This window comes from Cheilinus undulatus, linkage group 11, assembly GCF_018320785.1.
Source record: "Cheilinus undulatus linkage group 11, ASM1832078v1, whole genome shotgun sequence".
Lineage (NCBI taxonomy): Eukaryota > Metazoa > Chordata > Actinopteri > Labriformes > Labridae > Cheilinus > Cheilinus undulatus.
This window is the reverse complement of record NC_054875.1, coordinates 43,438,031-43,454,422: the sequence shown is the minus strand read 5'-3', so window position 1 is coordinate 43,454,422 and position 16,392 is coordinate 43,438,031. Positions and strand designations below refer to the sequence as shown.

At 39.0% G+C, this 16,392-nt stretch overlaps 1 protein-coding gene across 9 annotated transcripts in view; it reads left to right on the top strand.

Annotated features, from left to right (window-relative positions):
- LOC121517482 (teashirt homolog 2) overlaps positions 1-16,392 on the top strand; it is a 235,374-nt gene that overhangs the window by 38,569 nt on the left and 180,413 nt on the right. For 8 of the 9 annotated variants that reach the window (XR_005992555.1, XR_005992556.1, XM_041799295.1 and 5 more), the window contains one exon: positions 15,812-15,923. The gene's annotated coding sequence lies outside the window, so the exon portion shown is untranslated. Of the gene's footprint in view, positions 1-725; positions 807-15,811; positions 15,924-16,392 lie in introns of those variants that run through there. The other variant, XM_041799298.1, reaches the window with a different exon arrangement.

Genomic DNA, 16,392 nt, shown 5'->3' with positions numbered 1-16,392 from the left:
TGAGAGATGAAAAGAATGGCTGCTTCTCCAACCATATGCTTTTGGCCTCTATGCCCCTGAGACCCGTGTGAAAACATGAATGAGCAGCCTGCAAATCGATAGGGACAAGAGATCTAGTGTCTAGCAAATCCAGTGCAGACTGACATGTTCTCCATGTAATCTCCTGCATTGTGCTGCAAGGGGAAAGATTATCCTTCTCTGACTGGCTGGTAAAAGGTTGCTTTGCTGTAGTTCATGTCTGCGTGAAGGGAGGGAGCATATGCCTCTCTGTAAACGATGCTGGCTCCCCCTCCTCCTCTGTCACAGCCTGGATTATGTCCAACATCATCCCACCCCCCCCTTCAACACACACACCCGACTCTCCAATAAAGGGCTTTCTCTCTTCCCTTCTCCTTTCAAAAATCATCGGATTTATGACAGTGGATTTCGGAAAACTTCTGCGCCAAATTTGATGCCTGCTAAGTACCCCGGCAGGATTAGGAGAGGCCTCTTGATGTGTGTACTCCACTGTGTTGAGCAGTGCATTGTGGTCAGGCCTATCAGCTGAGGAAAAAGGCTGTAGTACATAGTGCATAATGATAGGGCTCGTTATACGCATCAAGTGCTGAAAGCAGGGAGTGAGAGAAAGCATGTGTGTTTGTTTAGGATCAATAGAGAACACTATCACATTTAATTTGCCTTGTGCTACATCTTTGCTTTACATTCATAAGCAGCAGATTGGAGAAGATGGCTAGCTCCACTGTAGCAGCACCATTATCGAGGATGCAGAGGGAAATGGCGAGACTTCAGTGAAATGACCGCTTACAGTGAGTGCAAATTGAAACTTAACACTGCAGCACGGTTTACAAAGTTGGAGGAAAAGATGGTGACTTGTGAGAAAGGAGAAGGCATGTTGCAATATTTTTCCACCGGGAGGATGCATCACTTACCTGTTTGCATCGTTCACAGACATTGAAAGGATTTGCAGATCTCATAAACCCATATGCTATTTTCAATAGAACATAAAACAACACATTAGGTGTTGAAACGGATAGATTTTAACAAATCAAGAAAAATATTACCTAATTTTGAATTTGATTGCAATGACACACCAGGTTGGAAAAGTGAGTACTAATAAAAAACAGCCAGAAGAGCAATTTGCAATTACTTATAATTGGCAACAGGTTAATAAAATGACTGGGACAGATCTCAGACTGTTTTTAGTGTTGCTGCACCCGTTATGTAGAATGATTTCCAGTTGACAGCTAGATAGCTGTCTTTGGTATCATATGGTGTTTTTAAAGAGGTTGTGTCTGAACTATACAAGGAAATCTGTTGCAACTGCTTTAAAATATAATTTGTTAACCATGGCATGGGGTTACAATTATGGATATGTGTTTATGAATGTATTTGTAGCTATTTTAACCATGTTATACATGCCTTTCTTGCCCTGTATTGTTTTGTATTGTTCTAATGCACCCATGGAAAAGAGACCTTGGTCTCAGTGGGTTCTCCCTGCTAAAATAAAGGATATACAAAACATAAAAAAGAAGTATTTTAGAAAGGCAGAGTCTCTCAGGAGTTAAGATGGACAAAGGTTGACCAATCTGCAAAAACTATGTCTGAAAATTGTGAATTTTCAGAAAAATACTCCTCAACCTAAAATTATGACAACTTTGAATATTGCACTGTCTACTGTACATAATGTTATCTAAACCTTCATAGAATCTGGAGAAATCTGTGTACATGAAAAAAAGTTGAAGGCCAGTATTAGATGCTTGCGATCTTGGGTCTGCATTAAAAACAGGCATGCTTCTGTACTTGAAATCACTGCATGCGCTCAGGAACAACTCCAGATATCATTGTTTGTCAACACAGTTAACTGTACCATCCACAAATGCAAGATGTGTGAGCATGATCCAGAAATGTGCCATCTTTTCTGGGCTAAAGCTCATTTAAAATAGACTGAGGCAAAATGGAAAACTGTTCTGTGGTCAAATTAATCCAAATTTGAAATTCTTTATGGGAACTAGAGACGCCATGTCCTGTAGACTAAAGAGGAGAGAGACCTTCCAGGCTGTTATCAGTGCACAGTTCAAAAGCCTGCATCTCTGATGGTATGGGGTTGCGTGAAAGTATACAGAGGTTTTAGAGCAACATATGCTTCCATCCAGACAATATCTTTCAGAGAAGGCCTTGCATATTTTAGAAAAACAAATGATAAACCATATACCATATACATTACAACAGCATGGCTTCACAGTGGAAGAGTCCGGGTGCTGAACTGGCCTGTCTGCAGTCCAGACCTCTTACCAGTAGAAAACATTTGGAGCATAATAAAATGATAAATCTGGCAAAGACGACTCAGGACTTTTGAGGAGCTAGAATCCAACAGCAGACAAGAATGGTACAACATTCCTCACCCAGAACTCCCTCAAATGGTCTCACTTCCTAGACATTTACAGGCTGTTGTTAAAAGAAGAAGGGATGTTGCGCAGTAGTAGACATGACCCAGTCACTACTTTCTTAAGATATGTTCCAAAAGAGCTAATATTTTCATTAAATGGTAAATTTGATGTGCTGTTTATGTTCTAATGTGAAAAATGTGGGTTTATGATATTTGCAAATCATTGCGGTTTTTTTAATTTACTTTTTATGCAGTGCCCCAACTTTTATGGAATCAGGGCTGTATAACAGCATGACCTAACTGCATGCAAAGTAAGCAAGCACAATGTAATGCACTTTTTTACAGTTTGAAGCAGACAAATAGAAGGGTGGCCTGGTGTGTGAACAAGCCTTTGACGACTTTGAACCTAATTGTTTTGCATCTGTGTTGAAACATTTTTCAAACACAGACATGGATATTATAGATGCATAACTATCTTTGTTTTGTAAAATAAGCAAACAAGCTCTATTGAGTGAGGAGAGTGAAAGAAAATCTAGGAATTTCTCCTGTCCAAGATGCCTTGTCATTGCACTCTTTTGTTGTTCCTTGCCCATGTAGCTTGAGTGATAAAGAGGAAAACAGGAACAGGGCGACTGGGGAAAGTGTTGCATGGCATCATGCTGCATCATGTTGCATCACTCACATGCTGTCAGGATACCACAACAGGAATCAATGTAATCAAGCTGATCTTGTTGCTCACTGGTGTTGCGTGCTGTTAGGATAGTAAAAATGTGAAGGCATCAGGTTAAGGCTTCACTGAAATGAAATGACTGCTTACACTGAGTGTAAATCAAAGTTAACACTACAGCACATTCCATGGAGTCAGAGGAAAAGATGGTGACTTGTGAGAAAAAGCATGCATGTTGTAAAATGCAATAAATTCAAGAATGACTTTGCCCTGATCCAGACTTAAAGAGGAAAAAGTTGTATGATGTTTGATTGAAGATTTATGGTGTCACGCTTGTATTAGTGTGTGTGTGTGTGTATTCTTCGAGTCTAGACGGTGGCAGACAGTCACCTTCACAGCCAGATATCCCTCTGAACAGGATAGCTGGCTGCTTTTGTCTCTGGGATGATTTTTGGTGGCCTACATAAGCAGCTGCAGCTGCTGAAGCAGTTTTCGTAGACCTAGACTAATAAGGGATTTTTTCAAGCCAAAACTGATTTATTCAGGAATCCTCTGATTGGATATGGTTGCTGGTATAGAGGTATTTTTCAGCCTGGAGGAAATATTGCTGTCCAGTGTGCACTGTTGACTGATATTGCAAGGTACCATAAAATCCAGAATTTAAGGGGTTGGCATATAACAGCATATCTTAACAGCATACAGTGTGAACAGGAGTCTGGAGTGTCCTGTAGATTGATTTCCTTGATTTTCCTTTACTTTTCTCACCTGAAAAAGCTATATAGCTGTTTTTTCAAAGTGAAGATCCTGGTGTATTAATAACAATACCTGTATCCATGTTTGAAAAGTTATACTTTGACCTGTGTAAACACAGCAAGGCAAGACTCGTCAATACAAAGCTCTACACTTCTTTTTCTCCATCTTTATTAAAACAGCACTAGGTGTTAACTGCTGAAAGTTGAAATTTACAGAAAATTACATGTTGAACATGCATCATAGACACAACATATTATGCTGTGTATTGCAATGTGATATCTGACACCTGTGTGTTGTTAGGACAATCTGTAAGACACAGTTTGTCCTCTTGGGAGGTAGCTCAAAGAGATGGAAGAGTGTAAACAGGCTTCCTGCATGATTATTTTCATGCAAGCAAAGTCTGCAATGCACAGTTTCTGTACAGCTGTTTCGCTCTTTTAGTGCCGTATCATCCCAATGGTGTTTGTAATCCTGTTAGCCAGAGATGCTCCAATACTACTTTTTTCTAGATATTCTGATACCAGAGCGTCCGGTATCAGCTGATACCGAGTACCAGTCTGATACTGGTATGAACTTTCTGGACTGACTGTGCTGTGGAAAACTTTTACAATACTTTAGCCGTACAGTGAACTCAGAACGTTACTCAAAAAATAGAATTTCACTGTACAGCCCATTGGTGACACTCGTTTTTCCTGCTAACTCCTGTGACTTTTACTGCTAAATATTAAAATAACAGTGACACAGAGAGTCACATCACAGACTCTCTTTCGCTCTTTCTCTCCATTCTAGGCTCTTCAGGGTGCCCCTTAATGATCTGCATGGTTAAGCATGTGCAGTTTAACACAGCATGACGTGATGATGAAACAGCCTGCCATTGGTTGACAGACCCTCACAAAATATCCTGGGAAGAAGATGGGGGTTCAAATTTGGGCTAGCTGCAAATATGATGTTAAATTGATTTTTAAACAATGATAAAGGACATTCAATCAGATCAGTAGTGTGGCTTTAACATCTGCAGTCCCTGAAAGGTCAGCTGATTTCCAGGTGCTGTAAGGGCTATGAAGGCATGGAGCAGAGTCATGGCTAGCTTCAAGAGGAAAATAAGTCAGAGGCTATGATTTATGGTTCAAAAGTTATTTCACTTTTCATAACCACTTCTTGTCATATATGACAGCGTTGTTCTGGAGGATTTTTAACAACTACATAGAGAGAATATGAATGTTATGCCGCCACCAGACTGTGTTTGCAGTGGATCCTATTTTTTTCTGTGTTTGGTTCTTCTTCGCTGTTCTAAAATAGGACTTGGTGTGTGCAGTGCAGTTTTGAGAAGTAAAGGATTGATTTCTGGTTTATAACACTAACATATAGCATTGCTAAATGAAGTAAAATGTGAAGTTAAAAAATGTTTTGGATCAGTGCATAAATATGTCTACTTGCTGATACCAATACCTGCATTTTCAGCAGGACCAGATGTATTTCTGATACCGGTATCACAATCAGAACAACTCTACTCTAATCCTATGGTAATATTGATAGTCACGAGGTACAGACCAAGGTTATAATAGTTTGAGGGTTTTCATTAGTTTTTCTTTTTATTTCATTTTTATCTTTCGTTCTACATTTCAGTTTAGTTTTAATATATTTTTCCTGCTTGGTTGCCAGTTGACTTCAGTTAGGTTTTTGTTTTTTTTTGTTTTTTTTTTTGTTTTTCAAAAATTCTGTGTTGTAGTCTTGTTTTTAGTAGTTTTAGTGTTTAAGTTTTTTCAGCTATATTAGAGACCTGTCTTGGGCATACATGTCAGTCAATAAACTGCTGTCAAAAACTAAAGCTAAGGAGATTTTCCCCTTAATTTGATTTGCTTTTAGCTAGTTTTTTAAGCACAGAATATAGTTTTAGTTTGTTTCGTTTTTATTTGAATGGTATTTTATTTAGTTTCAGTTAAAGGGGACATATAATGCAAAAATCAAAAATCATGTGCCCCTGGCCTATCCACAATCCCCTTAAATACCAGAACCCCCCCCCCCCAACCTTTTAGAAAATGTGTGCTGAAACAAGCCGTTCTCAGATTTTCCCCTCATAATGTCACATGGGGAGTAAACACCGTCCCCCATGTTTGGTTGGCCTGCTCCGCTTGGAAGAAAGTTCCCTCCTCTCCTGATCCTCTCAGCTGCCAGCTGAGATGCTGGATAGCTCAGTGGGTTACTCTTCTGACATTTTTCTTGGAGACTGATGGTTCAAGTCCCTGTCAGGTCCTTAACTCTGGACGAAAGTGTCTATAACATTGTAACATCAGGAGTACCACATCCATTTCCTGAGAGGAGTGTGATCAGAGAGCTCATTAACATTTAAAGCCACAGACACAGAAACAGCTCATTCTGAGCAGGGCTGAAACAGAGAGCTTTTTAGACATGCAAAAATCCTATACTAGAGTGTTTTTTCAGCAACAAACTTCACAGGCATGTTTTGGGGACCTTTTGAGAACAATATAAACTTGTCTTAAAAGAGTAAAATATGTCCCCTTTAAATGAAAGATCATGGCCCATGTGGGAGAAAAGATGCTAAAAAATGGCACAGGATGGCTGGGGTGGAATTTTTAATTGCGTTAGGTTGTATGGAGGGCTGGGTGATACGGTTAAAAAAATTGAATGTTAGATTTTTTTCACACCAAACTCAAATTAAGATTTTGATCTTTTTTGTTTTATTTTCAAATAAATGAGAAACTACTAGAACAGGTTCCTTTTTTTTCTTCAACAATATGTAACAAAATTGAACTGAATGGTCCTTTAAAGGTCAAAGTGGGAGCTTGAAACTTGTCTTTAGAGGTGCACTTTGGAGGGTTATTTACATGAACACTCATGCTCTGAACGTTTTTATCTGCTTAAGAAACACACTGAAAGCAATGCCGTTGTCTCTCCAGAATATTTTTATAATCCTGTTTGAATTTAAAAGAACAAGCTGCAGTTTTGCACATTTTATTTATCAAGGGATGGTGTGCAATGACATTGAGCGATTAAACATTGGCTAAAGCATGTATAAACTGTATGTTTTTAAGATTAAATGAGGGTTATTTTTGCATTTATTAGAGAGAGAGACAGGGATGTGAGTAGGGCTGAGTGATTTAGAAAATAATCTCAATGCAATTTTTTCCCCTAATATTGCCATATATTGTGCAATTTTTTCTTAAGCTCCTATGTTTTTTGCAAATTGGATAGGAATTGTTGTATTGAAAGGAGTCATACTTTTATGTCATTCTCATATTTAGAAAGAAAAACATACAAAAAAGTAGATTTTTTTTACTATTCTAAAAAAACTGCTGCTTGGATGATTGCATGATAAGTTATTTATAACATTTCTGCAGCAAGAAAAGTTTTTAAAACTAGTGTTTTGACAAATTTCAGCTTAAAGAAATATTGCACCTTCTGCGATTTGTAAATTGCTTCACGCCATATTCTCATTAATTGCCCAGCCCTAGATGTGAGAGCGGGAAATGACATGCTGTGAAAGAGCCACACATATATGGGGTGCAACCTCACCACCATCTTGGCCCACGCATAAAGCATAATCACAAAACCTGCACAGCCTTTATATCAGTAGATCTGAAGTGGGTAAATCTGGCACAACTTCACCAACTTCCAAGGTGCATGGGGGATGGGGAGGGTCTTGAAGAGAACGGAAGTCTCCAGCAACACTTGTAGTTAAAAGAACAACTTTATTAGACCGACGCGTTTCAGCATGTAGCCTTCATCAGGGTCATCAAGAACCACATTGCAAGCAGCATTTAAATAGGGTAATGTGGAAACAGAAAAAATGTGAAAAAATTCAAAATGTTACTAAATTACATAATTTAAACCAATCAAAAACAGCCACATATATATATCAGCCAATGGGGTAACAGCACCAGTGGGTTGGTTGACTGATGATTTGGTTTATGACCAATGGACACTGCTGAAGAGGCACAGGGAGTGTCTGATTCACAGACATGGCAAGATGTGCTGAAACAATACAGGGAAATGACCACTAGGTGGGATTAGAGAGTATTCTGGGGTCATTTTAAAGTGCCATCTGTGGGTGAGGTAAAACATTTTAAATAAAAGCATTAGGTAAAAGGATTTTATGAAGGAGTTAAAAACACCAGTAAATACCTCTATAGAGGGACAACTAAAAGCATGTCATAAAACCAGAAAATATCGAACGTAAGTTGGCAAATAAAAGCTTTTAAAGATAAAAACCTGAAAAAAGCAATTGAAAAATAACTAGAAAAACTCATTGATAGAAAAGTCCTCATTCATCCCCCTTGAAATAAACTTTTTAGATAAAAAATCCAAAATGCTTCTCTTTTTTTCCTAGCAAGATGTATGTTGCTGCCCCTCAAGCTCGGTTTAATGACTTCTCTGCCCAGGAAAGCTAGAGAAGACATAGGATGCTTAAATTCATTAAAATGTCTGGCAACAGGACTAGTTTTTTTCATTTCTTTAAATGACACTCCTGTGTTCTGTTATCCTGTCTCTAAGTGAGCGAGAGGTTTCGCCAACATAGCCCTTACTACAGGGACACATTATCAAATAGATAACGTTTTTTTGTTTTGCACGTGATAAAATCTTTTATGTAAATTTTGAGTCCAGTGATTGGGTGATTAAAGTGTTTAAGTTTTTGGTGTATTGGCAGTTAATGCCGGTTCCACACTTAAAATTGCCTTGAAGCGGATTGTTTGTGGTCTGGATTGGTGGTTGACATGCCCTTACAATTTTGTCCCTTATGTTTTAGCCTCTCAGCCTTTAAATCACCCAACTTTTGGAACATGAACCATAATCAACCTAAAACCTCTGGTATTAGAAGAATAAACACAAACAGTCAAACATAGGCTGCACTTAAGAAGATTCATTGCTGTCTGCTTATACTAAGCTTTGAAAAGGCAATACTTTAAAACATTAGCAAACACAAATCAGGTTGTTTCTTCTCTTCTCAGTAGGTAGAGTTTTTTAACTTGATCCTCAGAATGAGGTTTTTCCAATGCAAGTCTCGGTTTACTTATTTACAAAACATGACTACTGTATTATATTCGTTGGGGAAAAAAAACAAAAATTGCACATTTTAAATCAACTTAGATATGGTTTGTTGCATTTTATTTTCTGTTAATATCCAGCCACATGTTTTGGGTCCATATCTACTGATAATATGGGAAAACAAGTATCAGTCATACTCTAGTTGTGACCTATACCGCCTGCAGTCTGACTTGTCTGGCAGATGGTCTGGCTTTGGGCAGGTGTGAGACGAGGAAGAGTCAGGTTAGACTCAGTTAATAAACCCTCGACCAGTTCCCCAGTCTGCCCTTGGAGATCGCTTACATCAAAGCACCAATCAAAAACTGGTGCAGATATAATTTGTCATCAGGGATTTCCTGCTGGAGAATTATAGAGAAGATACAGGCCGATCAATACTATGGATTTTCACTGCAGTGGCTGATTGTCCAATTGCCGTGAAACATGTACCGAGATAAAGGGCATGCCTGCCATTTTGTAACAGACTGCCGAGTCAGCATAGGGCTTGTCAGATACTTATAGGCTGCTGTGATAGAAAATTATCATGCTGCAGTGTCCAAGTACTATTTAACACATTTTTCCTCCACGGGACGTGATTCATCACGGATCTTCTCTCTCTCTGCTTTTGAGGGGGCATCACTCTGCGTCATTGTCAAACACGGCTCTGGCCACACATGGATGGTGTTTAAAAAGAGCAGACACAGACGGGTGCCAGCGCAATGCAATCCCTCCGCTGGAAGATGTCAACCAGAATTAGGGAAGATGTTGGAGGAATATGTTAAATCCCCCAAACACCCCTCAACACTGACCACTTTAAGCATTTAATACTAACTTCAAAAATATCCTAATCACTGTAGATTAACCCTGCAGAACATGAGAACTTTTTAAAGAATCTCTACTTTAGATGACTTGTTGAACCCACAGATATAAAGCAGCAGTATATTTAAAGTCTGAGTGAGCCCTCTCTGGTTTCCCATGCCAGTCATGAAGGTGTATGAGAGCTCCTTTTATAAAGCGACAATCTCTCAGCATCTTAATCCTGCTTTGGTCGTACACCTATCATAAAACCTGGTGAAGCAGATCCAGATTACAGCCTTGTGGGCACTACAGCATGCAGACAGAACGGTGGCAAGAGTGCAGCAGCATCCGCCCAGGTTCATGGCCTCTGCATCGACCAGTTCATGTTCCAGCAGCGAGGTCAGCGAAAAGTCACATCTCTCTCTGTGGAGGATGAGCACCACAAGCAGTTACATCAAGGCTGGCTTTTGCTGAGTAGGATCAACTCAGTGCTGTTTTTTTAGTCATGCAAGTGACATGACAAAGTGGTCCGTTAATTTGATCCAGATTGAAATGTTCCAACAGCTGACATTGATGGTCCTCAGAGGATGACTCCAGCATCATTTTAAGACTATTAGAGTGGGATTTCAATCAAACATAGGGCACATAATGTACCAAACTTTATTAACCCTTTAAAACCTACCATTGTGCAAACCTGCCAGGACATATTCTTAAATTTTTACATAGTGTAGTGCAATTTTTGGGAGTATTTTTATTTGCTTTACATCAATATGACCCTTAACCTAACATGCCAGATGTGTTTCACACATCCATCTGGAAAACCTTCGATATAGAGAGTTCAGAAAAGGGCAGAGCCTTTGAAAAAAAACTCGGAGGGTGATTGGATGAACGTTCTGTCTGTCGTATCTTTACGGGCCAATCAGAGCAACAAAACACGCCATAACAGCACCAGCCTCTTGTTGCTACTTGCTTACATCATGACTCCGCCGCGCCCGAAATTACTGTGCCTCATCGCTGATTGGTCCTGTCACTTTCTAACTGGGCCCAAACGGTTCAGATGGGAGCTTTGCAAGATGGATTCGCCAGTGAGAAACACAGAAATGGGCGTATCCATCTGCTTTGCAAGGTTATATAGGCTAACCCTTATATCCCAAATGTTAATTACATGATTGACTTATGTCTTAAGTACTACAATAAATTGTGTAAAAGTGCAATTAACCTTAAAAAAGTAAAAATCGTTTGTTTTTTCCACATTTATTTCATAATACAGAAAATTGCACAGCTGTATCCCTCAAATTTGTAAATGTAAAAAAGTTGCATGATATCATTTGGAACCACAGGAAATTTATTTGGAGTCTGTACATAACATGCTTTTTGAGATATAGTCAATTTTCTAACCTGTAAAAAGCCGAGTCAGATGAGTAGTTGGACTCTTCATCTGACGCTGTAATTAGTTCGAAAGCTTCGCGCCAGCTCTAAAACTGTTTGGCGCGACCAGATTTTTGTGGCTCCATAACTACATATGTAAAGAAGTGTGTCAAAGATGTGTGTGATGGATGTCTGATGTGTGTGGGTTGTGTGTCTGAGTGTTTTTGTAAAAAAGTAAGGGTTAAACAGGAGCAAGGGCCAGTATGTGTGCAGGCTAAGTTCTTCCGCGGAAAAAACTACAACTGCTGTGAAAATATGCCACTTCCTGTTGTGAGGGGGGGTTATCTGGTAGGGACATGTAAGAATCATGTGACAGGTCATGCCCACAACGTGATGATGTTTATTTCAATGTAGGAAGTGCTGCAAATACCCGTGTTCCTGTTTATTAAGATTTTTATGTGCGCTTTATTGTGTATTTTTTACAAACCCATCACTGCAACGCAAGAGTGTTCTGAAACATGGTGAATGTGTGAAATGTAAGTGTAACTCCCCAGATTTTATATGCAAAAAGGATAATCAATCTGTCTTATCAGGTTTCAAATCTACCACCAATCAAAAATGAATATGTTAATCGTAGCACCGGTGCTACACTGGGTTCTATAGGGTTAACAGTAAATGTGTTCCCCTAAATTTTAATATGCCGTAAATAAACAGGCAATTTTACTTCCATTACATTCCAAGTTGTAGGCTTCACCATTTTTCAATCTAAAAGGAATTTAATGGGAATTTACCAGACGTGCTTCTAAAATGAACCGATAGTATGTCTCATAAATCCTCAAATCTATAGAAGGATGTCATTTTTGTTTAGGTAAATCACAGCTTGTAAATAAGTGGTGTTTATTTAGCTTTATTAAGATGAACTCCATGCTACTACAGAAATCATGGTCATTGGCTATGCTTTGTATTGACAATTATGCAGTCAATCATTGCTAAAGAAATGAAATATACAATTGCCACTTTTTAAAAAAATAAATAATAAAGATGCATTTAGATTTGCATCCCATGTTAATATTTAGTATGCTAATTAGTACACTTGAACATAAAAAATGAGGCTAAGGCTGATGGGAATGTCTTTAGTTTTGTGTATCTGGATGTTAATCAAGAAAGGACACTTTTAAATGGCTATCAAATGGTAGGTCAAGGGATTAGCGTTATTATTATCATAAAGTTGTATGTCTAAACTACTTTTTAGTGTTTCAGTATGGTAAATGGTGCTTTATTAACCACAGGGACTTGGATCACCCAACAACTGCTGCTCTATTTAGAGTCTTGGTTTGTAAATTGGCTCTACAAAGCTTCATTAAAAAGTTAGGAGAATTCCTTTTAATGGGTGTTGGTGCCAGAATGAAAGCTTCTAAAAATATTTGCTTTTCTTCCATTAGAATAATTTCTGTTTGTGCCTTTTACTGTAGCTTTGCTCTCTCTCTTTTTAACCTGCAAAATAAACAAAACACCTCCGGGGGATTCTAGCTATGTGAACTCTGGTGGCTTCGCCCTTTTGGTCATCCCTATGGGAAGTACTGCCAACACTTCCTTAATAAGTGGAAATATTATGTTCTAAACTGGCAGAGCGACTTTAAAAGTGGGTCATTATAGCACCAGTACATCCATAAACAGTGAAGGATGGTTGGGCTGAGGGTCATTGCTTCTGTCACTGAGCTGCAGCTCTCACTTTCCCTGGCTGGCATTGAGCCCTGAACGTCGCTGCCCTCGGTCCACACACTCACTTGGCATATACAACAAAGACAGACATGTCCAGGCTCCATTTAGTGCTTCATGGTACAAAGCCCACACAGTCTGAAATGCTTGTTTTTATTTTATGACATGAGCTCCAGTATTGTCCTTCTGACAAAAATGTCTCCAAAAATATTCTTACATCAACTTGTGCTCAAGTTTTATCAGCATTTAAAAGCTAAAAACGGTGAAGCACATTTCTTGGAGCTAGATGCCATAGTCTTATATACTTGAATAAATGTCAGTATACCCATTATTCTCCTCTTGATTAACTGGACAGCTTAGCAAATAGCTAACATCTGATCCATAGAAAAAAGATCCAAGAAACTGGAGTTGAGTTAAGGGCTTTAGTATGGATTCTTCTTCATTTTGTAAAACTGTGAAAATATTAAATAATGTCATTAGAAATTGTTCATGCACAATATAGCACATAGTTGTCACCTAAGTAAACACCCTTTAATATGAGGCGTACAGGCCTAGTTAGCATGTAAGCTCGTTTTTGCATAGTTTTTAAATGGCAAATACTAATTGCTAGCATCTATAACAATCCTGCATAAAGAACACAAAATGAAGAATAACCTTTACAAGATCTACAAAGCAGTGACGAGTTACATAATCTACGCAAAAATGCATACAGACTTTGATTTTCACATGAGAAAAGGTCAAAAAGTGGTACACATTTGCTGGATTTGTGCTTAACAGAAAGTGAATGAATGGAAATGGGGTGCAGATGACCTTGTGGATTAAAGCGTGCCCCATGTCTGCTGGTTTTTTTGGTTGACTGCACCAAGGGGAATGCGTGTGTTAAAATGAGAAGCCCCCCAATGCTGCCTTACCATTCCTATCAAACCAGTGGGGTACTAGCACAGAAAAAGATAGTCTGCGACCCCCCAATAAAACAGTACTTAACAATACTTAGAAATGCTAAATTGAACAACAAGTATCTGCCAAACATCATGGCAATTGAAGGCATGACAACAGTTTAAGTGGAATAGATTGACTGTTGAATCTCGTGAAAAAAACTGTTAATTCAGTAATTCATAATTCAATTCTGCTCATTGTAGCAGTTTTTTCATGGCGCTAGCTTGTTAGCCTGCTAGTAATTCTGAAGTCAATATGATTTATGAAACAAAGAAAATGCATGTTCGAGTGTGAAACACATGAATGCCATACGTGGAGATGATAGCAACTAAGGCCGGCCTCACACTGCGGGATTTTAGACTGATTTTAGGCAAGATTTGACTCCCCCAACGATTGTGGGGACGTATACTGACTGGAGCCTCATCGCAAACGATTATTTGTCTTAGTAGTCTGCATGTGTGTGTGTTTTTTTTTTTCTGAAGTCACGTGATCACACAAGGTCAGGGGGCAGGTCGGCAGATGTGTGGTCTCAATGCTGTTAATTTAGGGCAGCTGTGTCATAAACCTTACTTTGGGTGGTGGTCTAATAAATTTGTTAAGCACTGTGTATGTGTATATATATATATATATATATATATATATACATATATATATATATATATATATATATAAATGTATGTATAAAGTAGTAATTTACATTTGGAATTATTTTCTTAGTGTGTTTTCTTCCTGTTTCTTGAAAGTGGACATGACGTTGGTCAGTGGGTGATAATGACATAATGACGTACACCAAACGTCTGATTGGATGACAAAAGTGGGATGTGTCTATGCTTGACAGTGGGTGGGGTCAATTTTTCATTGAGCCCTGCCCACTCTTGCACATTGCATTGAGTGCTACTAGGTTAGAACTGCCATTACAGTGTACATGGCTATATTGATTCTGTCCAATTCATATCAATGTGTGTATCGGCAAGGGGTGCATGACGATGTATCGCTATATCGATTTTTCAGCACAGGCCTCGTGTCAGTTACCCTCACCCTGAACTTTGTGCAGATTGTGAAGAAGAAAGAAACATGAACAACCATGGCAGTCGTCGTGTCATCAGCTGGGTCACATTATTTTGTGCTCTGTATAGGCAATGGAGTCCATCCTGCTACCATGGATGTACATCTTATATTTGAGACATCACCAACCATCTTCCTACTTTAGAGATCTACTGTGCAGCTCGAAGGATGAAATGGGTGAATGGGTGAGATGTTAAGAATTGCTGACAGAATCATGCTTGGGACCACCTCTTCAAGTGGGCGATTATGGTTCCCTACAGGCTTAGGTTCACCCCGAACCAGACTTTGAGGTCACATAAACATGGTTCCCCAATGTGCAACCTTCCTATTAGTAGTCCAGGTGGATGAGAGGCTAGTTTGACTGGACTGCTTCTTGTCAGAGTTGGAGGTGATGTATAAAAACTTTCCCATTTTCTCTCCCATTCTCTGTTGTCCTACCTGCTGTCTGTTTTTAGATGACGAGCTCGGAGATGAGTGTTTTGGGAAATATGCACGGCAAAATGAATTCATACTGTAATGTAATGAGGACTTGCATGAGCTGTAATTGTTATTATTGCCAGACACAAATTGAAAAGCATAACCTGTCTGACACCAGCTATCAGTTGTCATTATGTGGGAAAACATGCCCTCATTGCAGATAGCTGTCTGTTGACACCCAAAGTAATTGAGGAGGTAGTCGAGCTGTTGAAGGCTCTCAAAGGGGAGGACGAACACTTGATCAGAGCATTTTTATGTCTTCCGAGATGATTTGATTTCACATAATGTCTATTTTACAGCCAGATATGCCATTAATTTGCATGATAGCGAGCCAAAATGTGACATTTTTATTTAGACGTCCCCACAATGTTTGGAGAACAATTGGGTGGTGTTTTTTCTTCTGTCAGTCTTTCAGAGCGGTGGCGTCTCATTATATCATATCTAACAGAGCAGTGAATAGCTGCCTCTCTCCTCACATTGCTGTGTCAGGTCAATGTGCCATTTTTTAAGTGGTGACGGGAGGGAGGAGGTGGGGGGAGGGGGTATCTTTGACAGCAAGATGATGATTACACGTTTAACTCTTTGTTGTTGTTTACCAACAGCAGAAACTCAAGAAAAGACAAAGAAATTAGCCTGCACATTATTCGACATCCTGTATCGTCTGGCTGAAAACATCACCTGTTCTTGGAGTTTGACTGTGGACAACAGACAGAGGTGAGGTGCTAAATTTGACCCGGTTTAATGGGTGGACTGCCCTTTCTTAGGGTGCATCTGTTTTAAAAAGTGGACAGTGAAAGCATCAGTTGGTCTGTGGACTACCAGAAGTAAAAATTGGCCAAATTTAGAGAAGAAGACAGATCTGGAGAGGAGCACAGAGCAAACACATAGGTCAAAGCTAACACCAGCTAAGTTAGCACACTGGTTTGTAACAGATCACCTGGGTTTTTTAAAACAAGGTTTCTCAACTGGCAGAGCCTCAGGACCCTCTATTTACTCCTTTATGAGAAATTGCCACCCAATTATCTGATTTTTTTTCGGACAAATTTGATTTATTATTGGAAAATAGAACCATTTTGATCTTGGATGGTGCAACCTTTGTGACAAATAGAAGGGAAAGGACAGAAGAAGCATTTTTTTTAAAGACTTTCATAGACATTTTGGTGGAAATTCTTCTCTAGGCAAG